The sequence below is a fragment of the Vicugna pacos genome, chromosome 19, assembly GCF_048564905.1.
Source record: "Vicugna pacos chromosome 19, VicPac4, whole genome shotgun sequence".
Taxonomy (NCBI): domain Eukaryota; kingdom Metazoa; phylum Chordata; class Mammalia; order Artiodactyla; family Camelidae; genus Vicugna; species Vicugna pacos.
The window spans coordinates 9,541,917-9,562,593 of record NC_133005.1 but is presented as its reverse complement, the minus strand read 5'-3'; the positions used below and the strand labels follow the sequence as shown (position 1 = coordinate 9,562,593).

Below are 20,677 nucleotides of genomic sequence, written 5' to 3'. Positions count from 1 at the left end.
TGGGCTGATATCCAGAGGGAACCTTAATTTCAATATATACCTGCACCCCAATGTTCACAGCAGCATTGTTTTCAATGACCAAGACATAGAAGCAACCTAAACGCCCACTGACAAATGACTGGATAAAGATGTAGTATTTAGATATAAAAGAATATTACTCAGTTGTAACAAAGAAGGAAATAATGCCATTTACAGCAACATGGATGGACTTGGAGATTATCACACTAAAGTGAAATAACTCAGACAGAGAAAGACAAGTAACATATGATACCACTTATATGTGGAATTTTTAAAAAAGATACAAATAAACTTATTTACAAAACAAAAACAGACTCACAGGCTTAGAAAACAAACTTAGGAGTTTGGGATTAACAATTACAAACTACTATATGTAAAACAGACAAACAGCAAGGATTCACTGTAGAACACAGGGGAAAATGTTCAGTATCTTGCAACCTATAATGGAAAAGAACCTGAAAAAGAATAGACTATGTATATGTACAACTGAATCACTATGCTGTATACCTGAAACTAACAAAACAGCTGTATATCTGAAACTAACTAAACATTGTAAATCAACCACATTTCAATTTAAAAAAAAAGATAAGCTCTAAATAGCTGTATTCAAAGAAAATCTTCAACTCTTACCTCCTACAAAAAGTAAAATGGGAAGCTTGAGCAGGACCAAATTATACTGAATGAGAGGTTACATACCTTCTCCAGCACGTGGCCCATGGTACACATACATCGTGTTTTCCTTCAGGTAAGAATGGCCCTTACTGCCCAGGGAGCGAGTCCTGCTGGGACAAGGCCTCTGTGGCAGTGGCCTCCTTGTCACCGCTCCATCTCACCAGAAGGCCAGGGTTTTCAGAGGGGAGGGAACACAGAGCTCATACACTTCAGATATATTTCCTGAGAAAAACTGTGGAAAGACCAAATTCACCTGCAGTGCAGGAAACATGAGCACGGCCCCTAAGCAGACTGACAAACCCGAAGCAAGACGGCCCGATGTTCACATCGGAACCAGAACAAAAACCGTCTGGCCCCAGTTAAACGATCACCATCTCACCTGCAATGAACTGTTCATACTCATTGTCAGGGATGTTTCTGTTGAGACTTGAGAGATCAAAAAAGTCAGACCAGGGAATCCGGCCCTGGTGGATGTCCAGGCTCTGCCAATGGTAGAGGCGGCCCCAAGGGGGTATCACCAGCACCGACTCTTCCATTTTCAGCAGGGTCTTCAGGAGGAAGGCGATGTGGATACAGACGCCCCTACGGAGGCTGAAGCCCTCCGGAGGGTTGACATAACACAGAAGGTACCTGGCAGGGAGCAAAGGAGAGCGGGTCTTCAGAGCCAGGTCTCTGCACAGGAATCCCGGCTTAGATAGAACAGATACAATGGGAATCTCTGCACAGCACATGGCCTAGACTCAAGACACGTTCAGCAGCTTCTGGTTTGTATAGTGGAGGCACTGCCCACCGATCTCTGTGTGGCCAATTATTTCGAGTCCGGGAGCACATGCAGAAGACATCTTGGCATCTGTCTATCAACGCTAAGCACCTGACTAGTACCTGAGCACCCGTTCTCCAGGGGATCTCAAACTTCTTGGCCTAAAGACCCCTGTACACTCTTAAATACTGAGGACTTCAAAAGGTTGCTGTTTATGTGGGTTAAATCTATCAATAGTTCCTGTGTTAGAAGTTAAATAAGAACTTTAAAAAATGCTTATGAGTTCACTTAAAAATAATAACAACCTACTACATGATACCATTAATACTCTTAAGCAAAAAATAAGTATATTTTTCTAAACAAAAATCATTAATTAGAGGAATAGCAGTGATTTTAATTTCTGAAAATCTCTTTTGGACTGGTGAGAGCTTAATTCTATCTGCCTCTACATTACCTGTTTTGTGATATCACAGACCAGGTTTTCCCTGGAAAACCCCACAGGAAACTCGGGAGTGCAAGAGTGTGCAAAAGGCAGGTGACTTCCCGGCGTTCCTACGAAAATAGTCTTGCATCTCAGGGGCCTCGGACTCACTTTGATAACTGCTGCCCTACCCTAGGCGAGACTCTCCTACACAAGAGCCAGGCAAGTGTCCTGGCTTCTTTAATGAGTTACCGCAGCAACACCCCTCCCTTCTCTGTGTTAATGTTTCCCACAACCTCCATTACTGCAGATGAGGATGTAATCCTCAACTGAGGCCTCTAATCCCAGAATACTACCAACCTTGAAAGGGAGGGCCCATCTACCATCTCTACACCCCGCACAGTCTATTTTGAGTCAAGCCCTAGATAACTGCTAATTGACACTGACCCTTGTCTTATTCCTGAGTTTTATCGAAGGAGCCAACATCTGGATGGAACTGAAATTTCCCTGCTGATATACAAGGCTGATAAACCACCCTATTCCAACATCTGATTCTGGGACTCTTCAAAACGCGGGTAAGGCCCCGCTTCATAAAAGACGGGTCCTCCACCTGCCCTTCCCAGGGGTTCTGGGAGGCCGCGGCCACTCAGGGCTACCCGGACTCGCGGTCCAAGCCCCAGAGCCCGAGGGGGAGGAAAGCCGGAGGCTGTGCCCCAGCCCTGTCCCCCCGCCACCACAGCCCTCCCCGGCCGCCACACCAACCCGGATCCCACCCCGGTCCATGTCCACTGGCCCCGCCAACGGCGCGGCCGTACGTTTACCGTCTGTGAGACGCCGCCCCAGAAAGGATGTCGGCCGCCGACTGACGCGGCCAGAACTAGTGGCCTGGCCAAGCAAGCCGCCATCCCCAGCAGCAAACACCGCCATGGTCCCGGGCAGCTGCACACTTCGGGAGCCCGCTGCCTGCCCCAGAAGCGCACGCCAGCCTGCGAGGAGCGCGGCGTCTTTATCCATGGCAACGCCGCGGGGCCCTCCCCTAGCGCTTGCGTCTGCGTCCTCCCGAGGCTAGACGTGCGAGGGCAGAACTTTCGGAGCCAATGGGAGCCAGGGCCCGGCCAGGACGGGGGTGGGGGGAGGCTTATGGGGCAGCTGGGCGGGGCCGGGGTGGGCGGGGCCGCGCGGAGGTCCTCACCTGCAGGTGGCGCCGGCCGGAGGCTGGGGCGGTGCTGCCACCAGTGGGCGGGGCAGCGGGGCAGCAGGGCAGCGGGGCAGCGGGGCAGCGGGGCAGCGGGGCAGCGGGGCAGCGGGGCGGGGGCACCCTCACCTGTCTGTGTGCGGGGCTCAGCCTGGGCTCCGCGGCCTCCGCTTGCACCGGAAGTGGACCCAGGCTACCGGTGGGCAAGACAGAGGACTGAGCCCAGGCAGGCACGGCTGGCCAGGTAGGGCACCTGAAGTGCAGATCCGCCAGGCCGGCTGCCGGCCTTGAATACGCGCTGCTAGGCAGTTTCCAAGAAGACGGGATCTGTCCCAAGAGGGGAGGTAGGGAAGGGTGCCAGATGCCTGGTTGGGTGCGGTCTTACAGGAGAGCCACGTTGAGAGGGTGCAGAGCAGCCCCTGTGTTGGCGGGGCTAGGAATTTGGGGTATAGGGTGGGGATGATGTGTGCCATGCCCTGTGGTCTCCCAAAGAACTCGCACCCCCAAGCAAAGGACCCTGCTCCCTCCACCCTTCACTGCATCCCCTGCCTTCCCCAGCACCACCGCCCCTGCCCCCGGAGTGTCCCATGACCTCTCCCCACACCAGGCACCGTCCCTGTTACAGGTACTTATCTCCTGGTGGTTCCAGCCCAAGGGTGGGGGCTGTATCTGACCAGTTAGGATGCCTGGAGCCTTTGTATGAAACCTCAGACTATAATGCAGGTGTGCACAGAGGCCCCTCAAACAGGATTCCCTGCATTCCCTCCCCACCACGCACCCACAGCGCAGCTGCCACACCAGGCCAAGCCTGCCGGAGGACCGCTGTCCCCTCTCCTCCTGTCCCTGATCAAGAGTGCACCGCCCACACTGCTGGGTATTTAGTGGGCCTTAGAAGAGCAGCTGGTATTTTCATGGACAAATATTTGCTCTTTTGGGAAGAGTTGAGTGCAAAGGGATGTAGGGTATGCCTTTTCTGTTGTCCTGGAACTGGTGACTAGGATGCAAACTTAAGTCAAAGCGGTTTTTAGAGAGAGCCGCAAAATATCTTACCCAAAGATCACTGTTCCCCTACAAAGGCAACACCACCTGGCGGGTGGGGTCCTGGTCCCTCTTTCTGGAGGTTGGGCTTTGCACCCTCCAGCTGGGACAGAGCCCGAAACAGCTCTGAACACGCTCCAACAGGCTTTCCCAGCACAAACTGCCTTTATTTTGAATCTGGCTGAAGGAAGCAGCTGAGAAATCTGGGTAAATCTTCCTGGGTGTAACCATGCCTTTTGTGCTGAATGAAAGAGTGGCTCTCCACATGCTTACATCTTAGAACTGAATGTGTGTCGAAGCCTTCATGCATGTAGCATGTTGGGAACAGCGTTTCATGGTGAGGGGAACTCTATAACTTACATGTGTATGGGGAAGCCCTCACTCCAACAGGCTTTTCCTGCACAGACTGCCTTTATTTCGAAATTGGCTCTTGCTGAGAAATCTTGGTAAGTGTTCTTAAGTGTAGCCATGCCCATTATGTAGGATGAAAGAGCGGCTCTACACTTTTTCACATCTCAGAAATGAATGTGTGTTGAAGCCGTCATTCATGTAGCGTGTTGGGAACACAGAATTTAGTGGTGAGAACTATGTAAATTACATGTCTATGATGAAGCACTCTCTCGAACCGGGTATTCCAGCGCATACTGCCTTTATTTCGAAACTGGCTTCTCAGAAGCCTGTGGTCTCCACTGCAGGTCTGTCTCCAAACCCAGGGCCAGCATGGTAACTCTGCTCCCCCTGTCTATTCTGGAAGTTCTAGGTGTCCTCCATGGCCCTTCCACCATTATGTTTTTGGAAAACCCCGCAGATGGAATGGGCCTGAGAACAGGAGAGCTGGATGCCAGAAGCCACTGCCCAGTGTGAGGCTCCTGGGAGGGGCATCTCCTCTCCGTGGGCTCTGATCTAACCTCCCCTCTCCCCCACCCCCACCCCTGTCCTCCTGCATTTCCTGATTGATCCCTGGATAATGGTCCATACCAAGAATGACCTGGGAGAGGTTTTATGAGTCTTTAAGTGGGAAAAAAAAAGAAATCTTTAGACAAGTTACTGAAAGTAACTTCCAGCTTTACCGGGAAAGACCTCATTCCAATGTTTAAGGCTAGTTGACAGGGTGTCAAATTGCTTAACCACTCACATCTGAGCAAGTGCTACCTCTCTCTCCAGCTCCCCGCAGCATCCACCTGTGGAAACTTGGCCAAAAGAAGGCAAGAAAGCTCTTTCCCCTCGCCAGCACCAGCGTGGCTTTGGAGTCAGTGGAGGCTGAGAGAAAGGGCCCCGCCCTGAGGTTTGAGGGGCCTCCAGCCACAGCCAGAGGAGCGGGGGTTTTCAGAGTGGCCCAGCAGGGAAACCAGGCAAGGCCACCTGGCCCAAGTCTTCCCTGCCCAGAGAGCCCCATGAACTACTTTGGGCCACACTCCCCGTTTGGGCCCCCTGCAAAAAGGTACCACGGGAGCCACACCTGAGAAGGCAGAAGGACAGCCCTTTAGCCTGGGGTCCCAGCAGGTGTGTCTTGTGAGACCTGTGGCCACATAAGTTCCTTGTCTCTCCAGGTCACTGAAGGGACTGTGCTGGACATCTTGGTGGTCAGGGACATGGGAACACCTCTAAACTCTGAAGAAGGACAGAAAGACTCTTCCTGGAAGCAAGGATTCCAGGGAGACACCTTGCCCAGAACTGGGGGACTGTGTCCTGAGTAGACCCCTGGGAGGCAATGTGGGGCTGTGGGGTCCTCTTCTGAGAAGGGAGCAGGTGAGTTTTCCGGGGGTGGGGTCCTGCTTTGTCCAGACATGTCCTTGTGTAAGACTCATTTACAAACACCTCCAAGTCCACCTAGGGGTGGCCCCAGAGGTGGGGGTAGAGGAGGAGAGTGAAGGGTGCAGACTTAGGGCCCCCTGAGCCACCCAGGGAGCCAAGGGTCAGTGGGAACATCTTGGGAGTCTAGTGCAGGGGTGGAGGACGAGCACTAAGAACATGCCAAGTCATGCAATAAAGTGACCCGTGACCACGAGACACAGGTGGCCGTACACCAAAAGAGGCAGATAGAAATTTAGACCCAGGATCTGAGAACCTTGAGAGGGGCTGGAGGGTCCCAGGAACCCTCAGGAACAGCTCTTCTAGGGGCACAGACATCCCAATACACACATTTCTCATGGAAGCTTTTTGGGGTGCAGAGTGAGTTACCAGGATCCTGAACTTAGTATGGAATCCCACCCCCTTGTTCATCACGGTTCCTGGCAATAAATTGCTGTCATTTGTCCCTGGACATGCACAGGGGAGCTGACTGCTGTGGGGGTCACTGCAGGACTAGAATCTTCTGGTGTGTGCTCTGTGACCACAGAAACCCAGGGGGATTTCTCAACGGGAGAACCTGGAGACCATGCCTGCAAGGACCACCCTCATGGGATGGCCAAGGAGCTCGTGGTACCCAGGTCACCAAGTGACGAATTTGTGAGGTTGCCTGGGGTATCCTGGGGGCATGTAGATTTCTGAGGTCAGCACGTGGGCCCAGCACTGCTGGATGGTCTGCACAAAGAGGGGCCTGCCCTCCTGATGATGGCTCTTAACACCTGCAGGGAAACTGCTCCCAGGGCTCCTGGAGGTCCATATTGAGAGTGTCCTGCCAGCCTTGTGGGGTCACCTTCCCCTGATGCAGAAGCAGACCTCTCTCCCTTGAGGCCCAGGGGACACCTGGCTCAGGTCCCACCTGTGTGACCTGGACACGCAGAGCCCCAGAGCTCTGGCACAGCCTGGGGTGTGGTGGTGTCCGGGCAAGAAAGGCCCTGGGAAGGGGGTCATTCAAGGGCAGAGGCCACTCTGCAGGGATGCTGGACCTGGCAGCAATGCACTGCTTCAGTACTCCCTTGGGTTGGGTTTCCAACCTGTGGGATGGAAGGGCCACTCATTCCTGTGGTGCAGTCGGGGGAACTAGATCCATCGTCAAGGTCAGCCCTGAAAATGGAGGCTGTGCTACCTCCATTCCTGGAAAGAAAATCAGTCCCCTCCAGTCCAGGTGATTCAGAAAGTCATTCAGCAATGTTCGGGGCCCCCACTTTAGGCTTTGAATTAGAGCTGAGCGGCTTAGGAGGCCAGATCCCTGTCCGTGGCTCCAGGAGCAGGCTTTCTGCTGGGGGACAGGATCCTCACAAACACCTGTGTCTTTGTGGGACACTCCCCTCTGACAAACTGGGAGGCAGGGTGCAGTTGTGGGAAATCGTGTTTACATGAGCAGAGGGCCACCATGTGGTGGGGGCACAGGAGACTGTGAGAATGAGTCCCACAGCCTTTCTGGAATCAAAAAACTGGCAAATGTGAAAAAGTGCATAATTTGTTTTATTGAACAGGCTGCTTATGTACGTTTGGAGGACCAGGTTCAAGGACTCAGCATCCCTCCAGGACAATAGCCTCAAGAGAAGAACAGACAGAGCAGGAGGAGATCTGGGGTTTCTCCCAGGAATGAGGTGGAACAGGGATTTCTGCAGATTTGCAAGGAGTCCCTGACCACTGAGCATGGGGTTACAGCCCCACGAGACCCCTGTCATGTTTGGCTTGGGCTCTGGTTCTGGCCTGCTCATGTATTCTTCCAGCAGAGTTCCAGAAACTCAGAGGGTGGACTTAGAGGGGCTGCGTTTGGAACCTAGTGAGGAGTTGGAGGGTCCTTTATATTGAGTCCCTTCATCCTAATCACCGTAGCTGAAGCCCAACACCCCCCAGGCCCCCATGGTTGCCGTGGAGAGAGAACAAGCCTGGCAGGCGACCTAGGGGTCCCACTACTGTGTCCTTCCCTTGTCTTCGTTCCCTTTCACCCCGGAAGGTGTGATTGTCTCGTGTCATGGTGGCCTCCACAATGTCCCTCCCAGTAATCTCTCTTCTCCATCAGGTGGGGTTCCCAACCCCGCTCAGCCTTCTCTGCATGGATGCTGAAGGACCAGGCCCACCTGAAGTTCTGAGCTCGAGCAGTAAGGTGGAAACAAAGAAACCAATGGAAAAAAGAAGCAAGTGATTGTGGCAAAGCTCCCCACCACAGAGAAGCTGCCCTGAGTGGAAGGGAGAGTGTGGGCATGCCCGTTTGTTTCCTGTCTCCCAGTGCTCTTAGCTTTCTTATTGCCTACCTGCATGGTTACAACAAAATGATCTGCAAAACTGAAAATATTTACTCTCTCGCTTTTACAGAAAAGGCTGGCCAGCCTCTGGTCCGGTACCAGGCAAGAGATTGGAGTTCCTTTCCAGTTTGGAAACATCTTGGCAGGCCCAGGTTTGCAAAGGTCTTTAAGAGTAGTTACGGAGTTTGGCTTTTAAACTTTTTTACGGCTGTATATACTTGTGAGATGTGGTTGTGATGTATAATTCTGAGCCGGGATTTTCTCAAACTGTTTCTCACTTCTTATACCAGACATTCCTAAATTCCAAGTGGAACTGCATATTAAGGAAGCCATGGAATTTAGCAAAAGGATACAGATCTCATTTCCTTTTAAGCATCGATGTACCTCCATCATGGCAGTATTTGTTATGTGTTATTGATAGGGGAACTAAGTAGTAAACAGATTAATAGAAAATAGGGGATTTTAGGTACACAGGTTCATCTTTTCAACATTGTTTGTAATATTTGCAGTTTAAGATGACCATTCCTGAGAAACAGGCAGCCTCTTAGAATGAAATAGCATTTCCTCTGAACCATAATTAATTTTTATTTTGTAGACAGCAGGAAGGGTAATAACACATCACACATTTGGGGACGTCAAAGAGAAAATGTAACTTTCTGGGAGCGCACTCCCCCGCCTCCCCCTGCCCTTTTTACTGTCCCATTCTCCCTGGAAGGCTCTTTCTTATCTTCTGCTCATGGCTCCAGTAACTCTTTCTTCCTCCTTGTTCCTCAGCTGGTAAGGTTAGTTTTCTACTTTGAACAAGCAGACAAGCCAACAGAAGAGAAATTTCACAAGCAACTCCCAGCACATCCGCTCGCCTTCTGATGTCTGTGACCTCACTCTCGGTGCCCCAGCGCTTATTAAAAGTGGCATCGAAAGCCAGTTCCTCCAAAAGTCCCCGAGGCCCCATCCCTCCCATCTTCTCTGGGTTGTCACTCCCAAAACCATCCTCTCTTTCACTGCCTCATCTATTTTGTTCTCCTGCTAGTTGGCACCATCAGTATATAAACGTCCATCCTCTTAAACAAACAGCACTCCTTGACCCTAATTCACCCCCACCAATTGCCACCCTGTGTCTTTGCAGCAAATCTTTAAGGAGTTGTTTAAACTCACTGTCTGCATCTTCTCTTGAGCCATCCCCTTTTACACCCATTCTGGCTTTTCGCCTGATCCCTCGCTCTATGGAAACTGCCCTGTCAAGGCCATCAGTGACCCCATGTTGCTAAATATAGTGGTCAATTTTGACTCCTCATCATGCTTGGCCCCTCGGCAGCATTTGACCCAGCTCTTCCATCCCTCCTACCCCGTGTTCCTGCTTCACTCAACCTCCAGCCCATCTCTCTGTCTGTTTCTGCTTTTGGCCTGCTGGCTGGTCCTTTGCCAATGTCTCCTGTTTTTTCCAAACATATACTGTGGGTGTTCCCCAGGGTGGGTTCCTGGGCCTCTCCTCTCTCTCTCTGCTATTCCTTTGGTGGAAGCAACCCAGCCTTGGAAATTGGCATGCCATCAATTTCTCGATTTCTCCAAAATTCCCTGATTTCCCCTTTCCATCTGAGCCTTTATCCCTGAGACTCACATCACATTCTTTTCCTTTCATTCATCTTGCTTTCACATTCATACATATGTTCTACTATGTAATTACTTTTCCAAATTTTGAATCAGTACATATATATCATGTAAAATGCTCAAATATGTATTATTTCCACTAAGATGCTAATTCTACCTTAGAACATTTCTGCACTTCTGTATTTATGTGAATAAAGCGAATAGTATTTCTACAAGCCTCATAGTTAAACACTGTTAGTTTGGGGCTATTATGTAACATGAAATAATGGTACATCAACATAGTCGTTTTTCATTTATTTTTATGTAACACCGAGATGAGGCTTTTGCCCTGAAGACTGGTTTTATTGAAATTTTACCTACGTTACGGACAGTCAGTTTATGTGAAAGCCCTCATTTCTCCCCTTTTTGATATATGTTCCATTTGGCTATATATAACATATAACTTGGCATGAAACAAAATTCCCAAATCATTCACATAATACAATTAATATGTTTAATTATATTTTTTAAATGTTAAAAAGAAAAAGAAAACAGATTCCTCTACCTATTAGGCACTTCTGTGGCAATATGTAATACACCCCTTAACCATGACATTGAAGAACTGAGCTGATACCAGCCCCTTTCCACCTGCTCAGCCCCACCTTTTCCCATCCCCTGTGGATGGAGAGGACATCCCTCCCATTGTCCAGGCCCAGATGTTGGAACCATGTCCTTTCTCTCTCTTTCTTTTACACTCACAGACAGCAAATCCAGCTTGTTAGAAAATTCTGGATATTCTGTCTTAATTAAATACCTGCTCTCTGCTCCCCGCCCTCCTAAGAGCCACCTTCAGCCTTTCCTGGATACCAATAGCCTTCTGTTTCCATCTTTGCTTTCCTACAATCTCTCATCCACACAGAGTCAGAGGGAGCCTGTAAAAACATACATTGGGGGTGGTGGGTGTTGCTCAGTGGTAGGGCGCATGCTTAGCATGCTTGAGATCCTGGGTTCAATCACCAGCACATTCATTAAAATAAATAAATTACTTCCCCCCAAAAAACACAAACACAAAAGCATAAGTTGGACTACATCACCCCTCCCCTCAAAACTCACTAAACGTGTCACCATGTCATTAGGAGCCAAAGTCGTCACAAAGGCCTCAGGACCCGGCGTGCTCTGCCTCTCTGCCCACACTCTCCCCCTCACTCTGGGGGCCTCTGGCTCCGGCTCTTCCTTCTTCCTCCGGATCTATTCTGCTTCAAGTTCATTACTCCGTGAGATCTGCCAGGATTGCCTTATTCTCTCCTGCCTGCCTCCCACCCCACCGCCATCACCCGAGTTTGCTCATATCACTCTTTTTAAAAAAATTTTCCAAACTCTTGCTACCCCAACATGCTGCCTGTTTCCTCTGCTAAAATTCTGAGCCCCCAGTGATGGGGAGTCATGTCTATTTTGTTGACTGATAAAGCCCGAGAGCCTTGGGAACGGTCTTGTTAGGAGATTCCCGTATGTAGTAGGAGCTTATACACATTTGCTGAATGAATGTAGATGCCCTGGTCCAATCCGATGGAGCACTTCTGTGACGTGCTCAAAGAATAACTCTCCTTTCCACCTGAGAGGGGGTGACAAATTCCCTGGTGATTAAAGGCAAGAATTTTTTGCTTTATGCTGTTAACCTTAGGCGGGGAGACTGGGGGATCTTCATATATATTTTTAAATTTGGTTCACTCTGCAGTTGGTCCTTGGTCTCTGTATAATTTTGAGAAACTCTTTATGAGTGATCATTCTTTGATCAGATTGAACAGGTTCCAGGGGGAAGGACCAAGCCTGTCCCATCAGCCATCCTATGTGTCATGTCCTGGGACCCAGTGGATGCTCAGCATGTAAGTGAACTGACAGGAGTGAGTGAAGAGATGGGAGCATCTCATTATTGTGGCAGATCTCTGTCCAATGCCTTGAGATTTGGGGAAGGGTTTACGAGTGCAGAAGGGAGAGGTCAGGTCCTCTGTGCTTTTCCTGAGTGCCCTGGCCTTACCCATTCCCCCAGCCCCCTCTGGGCAGCCAAGCCAAGGAGCTGGGCCACCAGGGGTTGTGCTGATCAATAATCCACCTTCACCCCAAGTCCGGGGGTAGGTACACATGGTTGTAGACACTGGAGTCAGGTCCTTGGAGGAATTCCTCACCGAACTATGTTTTGGACCTTTTATTTTTCTCTAGAACCTCCAGCTGAAGAAGATTGTCTTAGACACATGAAAGTTGAGGACACCTTCTGTCCCCTCGCAACCCAGGTGGGGCTGGGAGTCTGCTGTTTCTATAGCCGGTGGGCTCGTGTTGATTTGGGCATCCCTGTGCCTGAATTCCTGCAGTACACTCGGTGGTAAGGATGGGGGTGCCTGGCAGGGAGGGAAGCGGGTCGGGAGACTGCACAGCTGGGCTGATGTTAACCTGGGGTGAGCGGGAGCCTGCTGATGCATGGAATCTCGGGGCAGGGAACTCTCCACACTCAAGAGGGGTTCCCAATCCCGCAGGGGCCCTTTGATCAGGGTGCTGGGCTGTCAGGGGACCACAGGGGTCCCAGTGAGGATTAGGGTGCCTTCAGGCAATGGGAAGTGTCGGGTCCAGTGGCAATTCAATTAACTGTGCACCCAAACCCAGCCCCCACCTCTTTCAGCCTGTTTCCTAATCTGCAAAATTGGAATGTTATTAAACATCTCGCGTGGTCGTTGATGGGCTGGGACAGACTAGACGGTCAGGAGCTGGAATTCCTCTGTCCCCTGATTGTTTGCCTTATTTCTGACTATTTGCTCTCACAAGCTCAATCTCTCTGTCTCTCGCTCTTTCACTTCTAACTTTCTCTCATGCTCTGGTTTCATTTGATTTCCAACCACCACCCCTCCCCTCCGCCAATCCCCAGATGAGTGAACTTGATTTCTATGTGTCAGTTCCAAATTCCCAGGAAAGATGCTCTGTCACCCTCTGGATCTGTTGTCCAACCCATGAGTTGTGGCCAGAGGAGCGAGTCCCTCTGGGACCAGCAGAGGGTCTCTGCCCAGCCCCCAGCTGCCACTGTGGGAGCACATAGCTCTCCGTGGAGGAAGTACTGGCTGTGACCTTGTGTCACTAAGTGTGAATTTATGTCTTCTCTTGAACCACCTTCATCCTCCTAAACAAAGATGAAAATTAAACACTCCCGGGATTTGTGTCATGGAACACTCAGGGTGGGGGCTAATGGGGCTGGAATTTCTGCTGTATTTAAGAGGCTACAGTGAATCCCCAACGAGAGCCTGCAAAGGGAACAGCACTGGCCCCACCCGGCACTTAGGGCGCTGAGTCTGCATGACGTTGAGCCAGGCTTCTGACCACAGCTCAGGGGTCTGGTCTGACCAATTAGCCTTTGAAACCAACCAGCTTTGGATTCCTCAATCCCACCCTGAGGTTTTACCTGAACCATCAGCTTCTGTATCTCTGAAGACAGATGCTGAGGACCCTTCACGTAAGCCGTTCGCCCAGCCCTGTTCAGGCCTTTGTGCTGCACGGTCTGCCCGGCGAGCTGACCGAGGTTGGTATTTTACTGATGTTAGAAGTAGTCTGGTTTCCCGATGTACTGTTTCACTGAACAAGCAACAGAAGCCACTTCTCGCTGATAAAAGCAGAAAAGGGACAAAATGAAAAGATACTGGGAGGGTGTGTGGAGTGGCCAGGACCGGAGCCAACCCAGGAGCTGTAGGAGGTGTTAGGGAGCCCCAGGCACCAGGCTGGGAGGGGTGCTACCGGGCCCCCTGCCACCCCAGAAGGGACCCCCCTCCACCCGACCCTCCACCTCACTCACTGCAGGTTCATGTCCCGGCAGGGCCAGGTCACACTGAAGCCACCAGCACACACCTCAGTGGGGGAGCTGGCCCCGTCTGAGCTGAGGGCGTGCCTGGTGTGGGGAGAGGCCCAGTTAGAGGAAGGCAGTTCCCCTACTGTTCCGAGTTAAGGTGCAAGTCAGTGCCCATCACTCAGGAGAGCCAGGCTGGACGGACCTCATTGTGGTGACTAGGCTGTCTGAGTTCACTTATTACTTTCTACGTTTGAAGGCCCTGGAGGGAGAAAAAGTGAAGGTTCTTGTACTTATTTTGTGTTTCCCACGTACCAGGTGTGGTAAGCAAGCCACTTCAGACAAGGCCCAGAGCAACCACGTAAATAGGCCACGGAGCAAGTCGTGCAGTCAGGCCTCTGTGGTCCCGAAACCCGTGTCCCCATCGGCTCCATAGTTACCAGTGGAAACTAGGGGGATTTATGGGACTGTGTGCTCCTGTGAGGGCTGGGATATGTGTGTTTAAGTCCACATCTTCAGAAACTCGGCTAGAACCACAGCCACTGATTGCACGGTGGCAGAGGAAGGGAGAATTCCAGCCTCTGGTCCAGCTCGTGTGGAGCTCAGAAGTTCTTCCTCCTGTCCTGAAAATAACACCAGATCTGAGGGAGCTGAAAACCCACTGCTCTTCTTAGATCCCAGAAGACTGAGGGGGAAAGCTGCTCCCAACTCAGAGAGGTTGCAAAGGGAACAGCGGGCAGGCTTGGAGAGTCACAGCTCCCAAGGCAGAACCTGCTTTTGTAAGAACCCTGGGGGCAGGCAGATTTAACAGGTCCCTGAGGCCAGCAGGAGGCTCAGTGTGGGGAAATCAGAGTGTGACAAGTCCAGGGGGCCAGTCAGAGGGGCCCCATGCTCTTTTTCATGTATTTTACATCCAGGACCGTGTCCTGTTCTCAGAATGAAGGTCAGAGGATAACTCCTCATGCTTCCTGCCTGGAGAGGAGAAAATAACTGTATTGAAATACACCCAGAACATTCTGTTTCATTGGGGGAAGTTGTTTTTTGTTTGTTTTTTTAATGAGAAATTATTTTACCAGAGCCTAACCAACCTGGGAGAAGGGAAATCCCTTCTGTGTCACCCAAATTGGGGTGGGGGGAAAGAGACACACTTGTGGAGGTCACAGCTCAGGGCACAGGCTCAATGAGAACTAATCACAGGACTGCAGATGCCCTGCTCTGTCCCGCTCCCCCAACACCTTACCTCCATGTCAGTAGGGCCCGTGTGTAATAACAGGAATAATACTAACAGAAGTAAATGTCTCAGGAGTGTCTAGGGAAAACCCAAAACAGCAGGGAGATGAAAACAAGGACACACAGGCTGTTTTAGCCTCTCACACCAATAGCTGTAACAAACTACACACAGCCCAGCCCCAGTATATAAACAGACAACCTCACAGAAGAAATTATTTATTTTGGTTCTCTTACCCAGTGCATTCCATGGTGCATCCTCACCTAGAATTGAGTGGAAGCAAGTCCATCTCAGAAGGGACATAACTGAAGAGGGATGGCTTCCCAGACTCTGAGGGGCAGAGAGAGCACCAGCCTGGGTTAGAGAAAGGTGAGGGGTGGGGTAGGGTGTGGGCTGCCTTCTTCCCCATATAAGGAACCTTCCTGAGGCCAGCACAGTAGGAGGGAGGGCCATGGGGTGGAAGCAGCCAGACTTCATCCTGAGAACTGATGGGATGCCTCAAAGGGACCATTCAGGTGCCCAAACTGGGCCCTGATTGAGGGAGCCAGTCTGTCTGACTCAGAGCCCAGGACTGAGGTGGGCTCACAGCAGGCCGGTATTATTTGGCCGGATCCATTTCACTTCTCCGAAGCCCTGTGTAAAACATGAAGCGTGGACGGCCTGGTGAGCACAGCTCTGCCCTCAAGACCGGTTTCAACTCCTCTCTTCCCAGAGAACAGCATCTCTGAACCCGTCCTGGGTGACCTCACAGAGATCACCCTAGTGGCCCAGGCTAGTGACCGGGAACATGTACCTTCCTGCAGGCAACCCCTGACGTCCACTGATGCATCATATACTGGCAAAGAGTGAGTCCCTGTGCATTGGTCTAACAGCAGAGACTCTGCCAAAGGCCCAAGAGGTGGTGTGTGGGACATGCAGGGGTGCAGGAGTGTAAGCAGTGCAAAAGTGTAACTGGTGACAGGGGTGCAGGGGCTGTGGAGGGCGCAGGCATTTCAGGGGATGTGGGGGTGGAGGGATGCAGAATTGCAGAGAGTAGCAGGGGTGCAGAGGTGCAGGGAGTGTAGGGATGCAGGGAGGTGCTCAGGGACCTGGCCAGGATAAGAAGGCAAGTGCACATCCTTGCAGTCAGCCTGACCCCGGTAGGCTATTGCAATGCTTTTGGGCGGCGGCGGCGGCGGTGGCGGTTGGGAGGCTGCCCGGGCAAGCCGATCGATTTCTTCTCTTCCCTGCAGCCTGGCCTGGGGTGGGGCTTGGCCGCCAGAGATTCGCCAGATGTTGCACTCCAGGTAAGCTTGCTCCTGGTAGGTGGGGCGGTTAGGTCAGAGGGCGGTGGCAGCGGCAGAGGGGCGGAGCGGGTCTACCCCTGGCGAACGGGTGGAATAGCTGCCTTGTCCCAGCTGCTGGGCCTGGGAGCGGCCTCTGCTTCCCCAGGTCGCCGGACACTCCTGTCCCACTCAGCTTGCTGAGTGCGGAATGGGGGCGGGGCCGTTAAGGTGCGGGACCCACGGGGGGAGGGAGGCTGCCGCGGGGGAGCCGGTCAATTCGCTCCGCTCTCCCCGGAGGCGGAGCCAGGGGCGGCTTCTGCTGCCCTAGAGGCGGGACGCGGGTCTCCAGATGAGCTTGCTCCTGGGAGGCGGCGGCGGAGGCGGCAGGGGCAGGGGATGTGTTCCAGGAAGTTGCTCCATTTCTTCTCTCCCCCGCGGCCTGGCTTGGGGGCGATGTCTGCCGCCGGAGATTTGCCTGAGGTCCGACTCCAGGTGAGCTTGCTCCTGGGAGATGGGTGCGGTGCGGTCAGGGGGCTGGTAAGGTGGTGGCTGCAGGCATAGGGAGGCTGCCCCGGAGGAGTTTGTGGATTAGCTCCATGTCTGCACCGCGTGGCCTGAAGGCGGCCTCTGCTGCACCAGGTCCCGGGACACCCCTGTCCCACTTTGCCTGCTGGGGGCGGGAGGCAGGGTAGTCAGTGTGCAGGGGTGGCGGTGGTCGGGGGCCTGCAGCGGGGGAGCGGCCCATTTGCTCCCATCTTCCCCGCGTCTTGTCCTGGGGGCGGTCGCTGTTGCCCTGTGTTATGAGACGCGTGTATGCTAGTCGGCCTGACCCCAGGAGTTGGACTTGGTACTTTGGGGGTGGTGGCAGCAGCGGCAGGTTTTCCCATGGAACTTGTCCATTTGCTCCCACTTCCCCCCATGGTTTGCCCTGGGGGCGGTCCCTGTTGTCCCAAGTTCGTCGGACGTCCATCTCCAGGTCAGCCTGCTCCCTAGAGAAGGCCACTGTGAGGTCATGGGCAAGAGTGGTGGCTGCTGCGGGGGTAGGGGCTGCCTTGGGGAGCTGGTGGATTGGCTCCCGTCTCCCCGATGGCCTGGTGTGGGAGTGGCCTCTCCTGCCCCAGGTCACCAGACGCACCTGTCCTACTCAGCCTGCTGGGGGAGGAGCGCCCTGGGCGGTGCCTTTAAGGTGCGGGGGTGGCGATGGCGGGGGTAGAAGACCTGCAGCGCGGAGCCTGTCAATTTGCTCTCCTCTTCCCCGCGACCAATCCTGGGGGCGTCCTCTGCTGCCCAAGAAGCCGGATGCCCGTCTCCAGGTCAGCTTGCTCCTGGGAGACGGGCCCAATGCGGTCGAGGGGCAGAGGCAGTTGCGACGGCCGGCTGCCCCGCCTAATGGGGCCAATTCTTCTCCTCTCCCCTGACCTGGCCTGGGGACGTCCTCTCTGGCGCAAGATTCGCCTGACACCCCACACCTGGTCTGATTGCTCCTGGGAGGTGGGCGCGGTGAGATCAGGAGGTGGAGAGGACAGGGGCTGCCCCTGGAGAGCTGGAGGATAAGCTCCAATCTCTCTGCAGGCCTGACGTGGGGGCGGCCTCTGCTGCCCCTCGTTCCCAGGTCACACTTCTTCGGGTCATATTTCCCCGGGGTTGCGGTAGGGTGCGGGGGCGTCGGGGTGTTGGCGGGGGTATGGAGCCTGCCGCTCGGGAGCTGGGGGTTTAGCTCCCATCTTTTCCGCAGCTTGGCCTGAGGGCAGCCTCTGTTGCTCCAGGTCGCAAAGCAATTTCCCTGACAGCTTAGCCACCGGAGGTGGGCAGGATGGGCTGAGAGGGCTGAGGCAGCCGCCAAGGCAGCGACGGAGGGGGCTGTCCCTGGCCAGCTGGTCAATTTGTTCCCACCTCAACCTTTGCTGCCCCAGTTTCGCAGAACGCCCTTCTCCAGTGTATTCTTCTCCAGGGAGGTGGGCGCAGTGCATGCAGCCCGAGGTCTGGGCTCTCCCTTGGGAGGGGCAGAACTCTCTTGTTCTCCTTTGTCTTTATTCTTCAGCCAAGTGGTTACTGGATGCAATTCTTAATTCTGAGAAAGTGTAGCCTGTGTTACGGAAGAGCTGCTGGACAGTGAGGTTTCTGGGTGGATTTTCACATCAGCTGATGCCCCAGGCAGGCAGGAAAGCTATTACTCAGAGCTTCTTAGTCTGGGGTTGGGGATGGCCCTGCCATCCTCACCATGCTTCTTAAAAATGTGTTACTCCCCTCTTTTTCCTAGGTGACATTTTAGGTTATTGGGTCTCAGATTGCTGGCACACTCATCCCTGTTCTCAGACATCTTTTAAACTTGGGTGAAGTGATAAGTAGGGGAAGATGATTTACTGAAAGGTAAGAATACTTAAATTCGCATTAAAGCTACATTCTGTCAATCTTTCTAAAATGATTTTCCTCTGATTCTAAATCCACGACCTAGTGAATGTTGTACTCCTGTGTAAATCATTGATCTTCACATCACATTTGTTGAGTGGTCAACGAGATTTGTTAATTAGATTATTCCTGAAAGGAAAAGTTCAGGCTTTTCAGAATTCCTTGTCTGATGTCACCCAGGTAGTCACAGTAGAAGACAGAGCTGATATAAAAATCCCTCAGCTGCCTGAACTGCAAAGCTTCTGGGATTACTCATCCCTGAAATGCAGGTGACTCTTGATGATAATCTGGGGGATGGTTTAAATGATCAGATTCTTCCAGTCCTATAAATGGGTTCCGTGGCCCCAGCCCCGGGAGAACTGGACATAAGGGCCATATCGTGTGTGGTGGGATGGGAAGGCAAGGTGTAAGAGCTGGAATCACTGAGATTCCGCACTTGCTAAACACAGACTCCAGAGCCTAGTTTTTGTCAGGTTCTGTTCTGGATTTGAGAGTGTGTTCATACATGATTCTTGCCCTTCTGGAGTCACTGCCTGGGTGGAAGTAACCTTTACATAGATCTGTGGAGGATGACATTTAAGTAGATGGGCTGTTATGGTTCTCAATGTGCCCAGGCTTGCTCTTCCAGGCACTCGTGGGACTAATGCGAGTCATGTTATTCACTCATTCACTGATTTATTACCCTTGAATTGATCACTCGTCCCACAGTAAGTGAAACAAGGTAACAGGAAGCTGAGTTTTGTCCCCTCTCCTATCACTGATTGTTTCTGTCAGTCGGGCGCCCTGCGTATGCATTGTGAAATGGTGGTATTTCGTGCCCATTGGGGCAGCACTGTCAGTTCTGAGAATCAGGGGAGACACATGGGTAGGACAGCACCCTGACACACATGGCACCCCCCATCCCGTGAGACAGAATTGTCGATGCTCAGGTGACCCGATGTAGACTGCGGTGCTAAACCTGAGCATGTTTAATGATCCTGGTGGCTATGAAAATACAGACTACCAGTTGCTACCTCTGGAGACTCTGAGGGTGTGCACCCCAGAATTCTGCATTTTAAGAAGCACTTTAACGAATCCTGATGAAGACATCTGAGTGTCCCACGGAGAAACACTGGTGTGCGAGGCACCAATATTGAGGATTCTCAGGGAACGATGTCTTTTTAGGATGGTCCGTGGGCCCTCACTTTAGACTTTTGCCTTGGGTTTAATTGTATGTGTTCAGAAGTGATGTCTTTCAATTCCAGTGCATGTCAACATGCTCTGTGCAGGGATTTGCTCTCAGTAGATGGCAAAAACTATGATTCTTCAGGTCACCGAGCTACAGTGTGAACGATATTTTATTTTGGTTTTCTTTGTAGCAATGCAGAGTCTCCCGAGAAGAGATTTAGACTCAACAGCTTTGTGTCAGACTTTGGAAGACCGCTGCTGCCCAAGGTGTTCTCTGGCAGTGCAATGACGAATCTAGGTCCCTCTTTCACTGCTACATCAATGAAGTGGACCACTTGGACAAGGCCAAAGCTGGTATCCCTACCATAGCCCTTTACAGTGTTATTCGGCTCCAGGAAGCCATCAGATGCAGCAGGTGGCCAGAGGAGGAGCCGAACAGACTCATGAAATGTGACATCCCCAACTTTATCAACACGGACCAGAACTCTGCCTTTGTGGAAGATGATTTCCTGATTTTGTAACTACCGATTGTTCTAGAAAATAAGCCAGTTGCCCAGAACTCACACAAAGACTTGAATTGAGAAACGTGCTTTCTCAGGTATCTTTCTGAATATGTGAAGTCTGTCTTTGTATGGCAGGAAGTCCCCTTTCACAAAACTGAATGTGTTTGTGTCTGAGAGAGGGAAATGGAGACAGAAAGATGAAGAAGCAGAAGAGAGCCCCCTCAGAAGAGATCTAGTTAAGGTGAGTTTTTGTGCCTTTAAAAAACATTTGGGGTTTTAGGGGGAACAAAGTATTTACACTGTCTTATTCTCCTCATTGGAAACCTTGGCCCCGTCGTCAGAGTCAGCGGCCTTGAACGGGGGTTGCACGCTGCGTTTCATCTGGCACTGACACTTCCACCCTCTGCCTTTAGCACGTTGCTTTGCCTGTCAGGGTTGCCACCCTTTTAACTGTAAGGTGAGGAGTCTGGAGTAGATGATCCACCCCAGCTCTG

General features: G+C 52.0%; 3 long non-coding RNA genes across 3 annotated transcripts; all 3 read left to right on the top strand.

The window, feature by feature from the left end:
• The first annotated feature begins 5,734 nt into the window (after window positions 1-5,734).
• On the top strand, window positions 5,735-12,168 carry LOC140687216 (uncharacterized). Its single transcript, XR_012061389.1, has 6 exons — window positions 5,735-5,853; window positions 7,446-7,562; window positions 7,982-8,156; window positions 8,275-8,356; window positions 11,588-11,674; window positions 12,009-12,168. It is a non-coding gene; the product is annotated as an uncharacterized lncRNA (long non-coding RNA).
• A 1,108-nt stretch (window positions 12,169-13,276) lies between these two features.
• LOC140687219 (uncharacterized) lies at window positions 13,277-20,399 on the top strand. The gene is made up of 5 exons (XR_012061392.1): window positions 13,277-13,350; window positions 15,080-15,208; window positions 15,552-15,684; window positions 16,072-16,125; window positions 20,319-20,399. It is a non-coding gene; the product is annotated as an uncharacterized lncRNA (long non-coding RNA).
• On the top strand, window positions 16,418-20,146 carry LOC140687214 (uncharacterized). Its single transcript, XR_012061387.1, has 3 exons — window positions 16,418-16,596; window positions 18,365-18,474; window positions 19,872-20,146. It is a non-coding gene; the product is annotated as an uncharacterized lncRNA (long non-coding RNA).
• Window positions 20,400-20,677: the final 278 nt, after the last annotated feature.